This window comes from Solanum pennellii, chromosome 1, assembly GCF_001406875.1.
Source record: "Solanum pennellii chromosome 1, SPENNV200".
Classification (NCBI taxonomy): Eukaryota; Viridiplantae; Streptophyta; class Magnoliopsida; order Solanales; family Solanaceae; genus Solanum; species Solanum pennellii.
This window is the reverse complement of record NC_028637.1, coordinates 70,782,392-70,790,302: the sequence shown is the minus strand read 5'-3', so window position 1 is coordinate 70,790,302 and position 7,911 is coordinate 70,782,392.

The following is a 7,911-nucleotide window of genomic DNA, read 5'->3' as shown; positions in this document are numbered from 1 at the left end:
ACCCTTCTCCTGCTATATTATCTAGATGTATAATTAGACTTTCATTATTGTTATATTATATGGCTTTTAGCTAAAATTTATGTCACGATCCAATTCAACGGGCCGTGTGGGCACCCACTCAAATACCTAAGTAGGAGAACCCTCATACCCCAATAGTTTAAACTTGCGAAAAATTTACGAAAAAGCGAAGATAATCGAAATACAAGGATTTTTATTAAATGGAACACATTAAAAAATTTCGAGTTAAGACTTGTAAAGTAATTACATCCCAAGGATATAGTCTAAACAGGTACAAGAGCTACTAAGAGTACAATCTGGACATTATAATAAATGACACAACTTCCACCGTGCAGAAGGAAAGATAAAAGTTGCCGGAGAATTCTCTGTCTTCACCTATTGCAACATCACCAATCCTGCATCCAATCTATGAAAAAAGGCATAACAAGAGTATTATAAGTACAAAACACACGTACTGGTAGACATCATCATTCAACATGACGCTCACCGCATAATACAAGAAATCAACCAGCAAATCATGAAATAATACCAGTCGTTTCTCCATCCTTCCCTCTCTCAAGATACCATGGATCACACAAGCAGTCTAAATACTAACCCCCCTTCCGTTCAATCAACTTACTAAGTTCTGATCATGGACTAACCATTATAACACTTCGATAATCCCCAAGTATAACTACAACACGCACACTAACCCACTCCTTACCATTACAACACACGATTCCCATCACTTGGACAGTAACAATCCTTTAAATGTCGAGTCCCCACTCTAGACACTAAAACACTCACTTTAATCTCAAGAAATCATCAAAACCCCAACAAAATAAGATTTAGAATGAACTTCAAGAACACATATCAAGAACTGTAATCTTTCAACTTTAAGAATGAAATTGCGCTGAACATAACATGATTGGCGTGTTGGTGAACAAGCCAACACTATGAAAGCTTACATACCTCTTAGGGATTAAAACCATGGAGAAAATCCGTAACAAAACGGAAGACTCTCGATGAATGCTTTGATCATCTCCTCTTTTCTTCTCTTTTTATCTTTTTTCTCTTTTTTTCTCTTCTTGAAGTTCTTCTTGGAACTCAAGGTGCTACATCTAATAATCTTAACACTGAAGAAACTTTATTTTTCCTCGGTACAATCCTACTCGCAACGAAGGATGATCTAATACGCTCAAATTACACCTCCCTAAAGAAGTATAACGATCAATATCAAGTAAAGAACCCAATTTGTAGGTTAAGGTAGATTCCATGAGGAATATGGTTTAGATTAAACTTAACTCGCTATTATATTCGTTTAGCCAGATTATATCCGAGACAGGTAATTAAAAGGGGGGGTTATGAACAAATGATTGATTATTGTTAAGTAACAAGTGAGAAGGATTTCAACTTTGTTTTTTTAATCAATGAGAGAGAGTAACTAGGGTATATGTGTTCCCCATAAGCTCAAAACGTGGTAGCCCTAGTAACAACAATCCTTTCCTAGTATATTACATGTAAAGTGATAAGTTAGGTGCCTCTAGTCACATGCTTCAACACCAATCCAAGTTTTGTCCTCATCTGATCCATCTCCTCACGTATGTCATCAGCAGCTTGACTGGATGCAGATTAAACTGCAAAACACCTTTTTCGAATGTCTGCCTTTTGGGTGATCCATACTTTATTGTTCCAGAAAAATTTCTCCAATTTATCAGCGATCTCCTCAAAAGTGCACTTACCATATGATCCTCCTACGATAGTGTCAAGCACGGCCTTACCATTGTCATCTTGGCCTCTGTAGAAATATTTTTTCATTGACTCATCATCAATACGGTGGTCTAGAACTCTTCTTATAAAAGTAGTGAATCTATTTCACGAACTACTCACAAATTCTCCTGGTAATGCAAAGAAATTCTGGAGTTTATCTTTGTAGTTCAACTTCTTTGACAATGGGAAGTACCTTTCCATGAACACTTTACACAATTGATCCCATGTGCATCTCTGATCAATGATAGAGGGAAGACTTTCAACCCAATGACATTCATATCTAAATTTGCTCGACTTGCACACACTCTTCAATTCGGCCATGTGACCATGTAGATCCTCCAATGTCATCCCAGAGACTAAACATCTCACTGTAAGCATCTGCATTATACTACTCATCACCACAAATGTATCCCCCAGGGTAGAAGAGGTAGAATAATAGGTCCCTCAGTTTCAGTGGCATTGAGTCAACCCTATAGTTATCATGCAGCCTTGGTTCGGGTAGATTTTGTGCCCTCAATGCATCTCCTAATAGATTACCACCTTAATTATCAGCATACACATTATCAACCCTAGGAGGCTACAACTCGACTTCATCACCTAGATTTCCTTCGATAGGATTAATTGGGACCACTGGTTTATTCATCCTTCACAAAGTTTGTTCAATTCTGGATCTTAAGGAGTCAGTGGTTCACCTTGGCTCCGTGTATTTGGCATACACTAGAGTAGGAACCTGAGAGAAACAAAAACAAAAGAAAAGCTAAAATTAGAAAATAAAGTTCAATAATGTAATTAAACTTAATCTAAAAGTCTTATTTCCTGACAACAACGCTAGAATCTGATACGCTCAAATTACACCTCCCTTAAGAAGTATAAGTGATCGTTATCAAGTAAAGAATCCAACTTGTAGATTTAGGTCGATCCACGAGGAATATGATTTAGTATTAAACTTAACTCACTATTATATTCATTTAGCTAGATTATTTCTGAGACATGTAAGTAATTGGGGGTTGTGAAAGAAATGATTGGTTTTTGTTGAGTAACAAATGCGCAGGATTTCAATTTTGTTTTCTATCAATGAGAGAAAGTAACTAGGGCATATGTGTTTCCTATAACCTCATAATGCGGTAATCCTTGTAATAGCTTATGACTCCATGATTTGGACTCATTTAAGGCTATACTTTGATAGATTTAGTGTCCTCAAATGCATATTTTGTCTCTAAAACTAATTAAAACCTTGAGTTTCAGGTATTTTAAAATAGAGACAAGTCATTGACACTAAGTAGCAAAAAGGAACAAAGCATCTAAAAGAACGAAGAAATGAAGATTTGAGGATTGTCGAACCTGTTCGACGTGCCACCAAAAGGTCTTATCCTGGCCTTTTGTTCCAGTGAGATGAGCCTTGGAGGAAAGGATCAAATCGACGATGAAAAAGAGGAGTCGGCATTTCACCGAGCAGTTATGCGAAGCAGTACTATGTCAACCAATGATCCAAAACATGAAAATGTTGAAGGCTAGTGCAAGACGGCGAAAAATATACCAAAGGGCAGATCACAAATTTGATCAACGATCCTGACTAACTACGGCGAGTGGTCCTTTGCATCATAACTTTTTGAAAACTATAAATACTCATTAGTATATTTAACTTCGTATCGTTTTTCATTATTATTGAATAGTAATTTTAGACTTTCTTTTTATTTTTGATTTCTAAGTTTGGAGAGGGTTTTGGAGAACTTGAAGATTCAAAGGGTTTCATCTTCAAGAATCTGGGCTTGGGTCTCTTGGATCTTCATTTTTAGCTTGTATTAAAATTTAAATTTTTCATACCCATTTGAATGCAAACTCATTTTGGTATAAATTTCTATCTCTTTTACATGTCTAGTGATATTAGGCATATTTATATGCCTAAGTAGTCAATATGAGCCCATGTTTTGGTGGTGTTAAAGGACGATCTTTAGTTTATTAGCTTGATTTTGTGGTTGAGTTAGTTTAATAGGCACTTATACATATGATTAGTGATTTTAGGAACTCTCAGAGAAATTGGAGCTGGAACGAAGAAATAAGAAAAAAAGATGGATGTGAAAAAAAAATGGCTAAGGATGAAGTACCTAGGCGAGGCCCACTGGCAGGCGCGTCGCGCTAAGGCATGTCACTCAGATTCTCTTTTGAGGCACACTAGCAGGCGCGCCGCGCCAAGGCATGTCACTCAGAGCCTTTGTTGCAGCGCGATTGAGGCGCGCCGTGCCAGGATGTGTTCAACTCCCAGATGTTGCTAGGCATGATGGGGGCGTGCTGCGCCAAGCTAATTCTGACTTTTTCAAGTTTTAAACATTAACCAGAAGTTCTAATTTGAGTAGGATTTGTTCTTAATTTTATCCACTATTATACATAGATCCTGGGGTTGTTATTATTAGGGTTCGACGTTTGTTTAGTGTGAAAGAGCAAGAATCAAGTTTGTAATCCTCTTAACTCTTCTATTTTACGGATTTGTTTATGAACAATTATGTCTTCTTGATTATTAATAGCATGAGTAGCTAAACGCTCTAGTTCTGGGGCTATAGCTATGAATCAGTTATTGAATATTTGAGGTTTTATGAATTAATCTTCCGTTGTCAATTCAAATTACTTTTATATTCTTGTGTTACTATTTCTTGACTGTCCATCTAGAGATAAATATAGTGTCTAATCTTGAATTGACCATCGGAAAGATTAGATAGATCAGAGAATATAGAGAGTTCGGTCCGCCCATTAAATTGAGGAGATCAATTTTTAGGAGTGACGCTCGGAAGACAAACAACTTGCTTGGTTACGAAATAGGATAAAATATGCTCGTCAGTTAGTCTATTTAGCCCCGCTCAACAATGTAGTTAGATAGATAACTGGGGTAGGCGACGAGAAGTCTGTAACCCTGATCATACTATTAACACTATAAACCAATAATTTGACAACTGAAGTTAGTTCAAAGCCGATAATATGATGCATGACATTCATTATATGTTGCATCCCTACAATTGCTTTTAATCTTGCTTCAAACATTATATCGAATTCGTTCACCATTGTTTAATTTAAATTAGTGCATATTAGTCGTAGTTAACCATAAAATAATCAACCTGTGAAGTATTTACTTTTCTCTTTAATTGTGGTATTAAGTGTGAATATAAGTTGATCATAAGTTCCTTGAAAACGATAACTCATTTTTAAAAGAAAAATATATTACTTACACGATCACGTACACTTGCGTCTATATTTGGGAGCAACATCTAGCTAAAACCCCAATTCTTGAGGTGCGATTTTGTGAATATGGGTTGGATTATTGTTGGGACTTGCTTGTTGATGGTTTATTTATTGTTTAAATGTGATTTTGTGTATTAGTTATGTATGAAATTAATGGGGTTGTAGTTGCAAATACAATTTCACCTCATTATTTTTGGCTTGCTCTAGACAGAAGTCGTAAAATCAAGACTACTAAATTGATAACTGGTGATATCAGGTTGAAATGAGGTTCGGCTCGAGAAAGTGAACCCTAGTCCTTTTCCACACACTCAGCTTGAGAGAGTGTGTAGGCTAAGGCAGAGGTTGTGCTTAATGCGGCAAATGGGTGTTCGAGAGAAATCCATTTGATTCGGGATAAATTGCTCGAGAGAGAATTTACCCACACTATTAGTCTAACCTAGTCAAAAATTTATCATCGAAAACATGTACCCAATAGTTTAGTCTATCTTGTGTTCCTTTCGCATTCCAAGAATCACGTCTCCATTAGTCTCTCTTATTGTTTTTACTATTTTTAGCTATTAATTGTTTAAAAAAACCCATTGTAATTGACTCCTGTGTCACCCTTTAATTTATTATGTCTTTTTTGAAAATTTCTTGTAGCTATGACTGGCATAACTTAATTTGTGCTTAGCTGAAACATTCTCAGTACCACTCTCTATGGGAACGATCTCAACTCTTGGTTGGATTATTTATTAATTGATGACCGTCGATACTTATCATTGGATGATGTTTCTTTGATGACGTAACCGAATCAATAACAATCCTTTCCTAGTGTATTACATGCAAAGTGATAAGTTAGGTACCTCTAATTTCTTAGTCCAGCAACTAGAGAAGTTCACCCCGCACCTTGGTTTGGCTACGCGTGTATAATTTACTAACCCTTATCTTTACCTCGTATTAGACATCATATCAAGGTATGACTTAGTTTTTACCCTCGAAACCATTGACATTAGACTATTAGATAGTATCACACTATATCTATGTTGATAATTCTTTTCTTATTAACAACCTACTTGGTCGGGCAAGTAGCAACAAGGCGAAATCTAACATTGTTCGCCGTTAAATGGACTTCGACACGAAAGAATTATCAATGCATGCAAAAACACTATTCAATAATTCCTTAGTTATTATTTATACTTTGTTAATCACTCATGGTTCCCATAACCCTAGTTGTGGATTTAGTTACCCATAACAAGAATATCACAGTTCATACTTTTAGATGAAGAAATCATGAACTTATGTAATGAATATAAGAAATCTGGAATCTCAACTTGAATTTCAAAGCCAAAATCTTTGAAAACGAACTTTGGAAATCAAGAATTGCTAAAGTTGCAACTTATAGCCCGTTTGGATGGGCTTAAAAAAATAGCTTTTAAAAAGTACTTTTGAAAGTGCTAGAACATTTTTTTAAAATAAGTAGTTATGTGTTTGGATAAAAGCGCTGAAGTTAAAAAAAAAGTTGCTGATGTGTTTGGCAAATAAGTGATGGCAAACACTTTTTTTTATCAAAATGTCTGAAATACCCTTAAAAGTTGTTAACATGATAAAAATTGATTAATTTGAGGTTTTTATACTTAAAAAAATAAAACAAAATTAATTTATATTTTGCATCCATAAGTAATTATATTTTGCTATCATTCACATATTTCTTTATCATCACAAATTATTTATAAATAATAATAATAAAAATAATAATATGTAATAATAATAAAATAATAAAAATAAAAATAAAAATAAAAATAATAATAATAATATAATAATAATAATTATAATAATAATAATATAATAATAATTATTATTATAATAATAATTATAGTAATAATAATAATGATAATATATAATAGCAATAGTAAATAATAACAAAATAAATAATAATAATAATAAATATATATTAATAATAATAATAATATATAATAATAATACATAATTAAAATATATAATAATAATAATAAATAATAATAAAATAATATGAAAATAATAATTATAATATATAATAATAACAATAATAATAATAAAAATAATATGAAAATAATAATAATAATATATAATAATAATTATAATATATAATAATAGTATATAATAATAATAAAGAATAATAAAATAAATAATAATAATAGTAAAACAATAAAATATTAATAATAATAATAGTATGATAATAATAATAATAATAATAATAATAATAATATATAATAAGTATAACAAAGAATAACAAAATAAATAATAAATAATAATAATAATAAATAACAAAATATTAATAATACTAATAATTATAATAAAATATTAATAATACTAATAATGTCACGACCCAAAACGAGCCGCGAGTGGCACCCACACTTATCCTACTATGTGAGCGAACCAACCAATCTAAACCCCAACATTTCAACCATAATAAAACAGAATATAATGCGGAAGACTTAAAACTCATTAACGGAATCAATTAATAACTTCTAAAATTTAATACTTATCATCCCCAAAATCTGGAAGTCATCACCACAAGAACATCTATCCTCAAATTACTAAACCTAAGAATATCTAGGAAGCTAAAATAAATAAACAGCTAGTCCATGCCGGAACTTCAAGGCATCAAGACATATCCAGTCCAAGCTAGAAGCAATAGCTCACCCTGAGATCTGACGTGATGGAGACTGGCTAGAGTTGCGGTTGAGTTGAAGACGATGGCACGTTTGCTGCACTCCACAATTAACAAAGAAAAACAAATACAAGTAGGGGTCAGTACAAGGCACAAGTACTGAGTAGATATCATCGGCCAACTCAAAATAGAAAGCAATATGTTTCAGATAATAACATAAAATCAACTAATATTCTTAACAGGTGACAACAACATTTACCATAACCCTTGGCCACAACACCAAG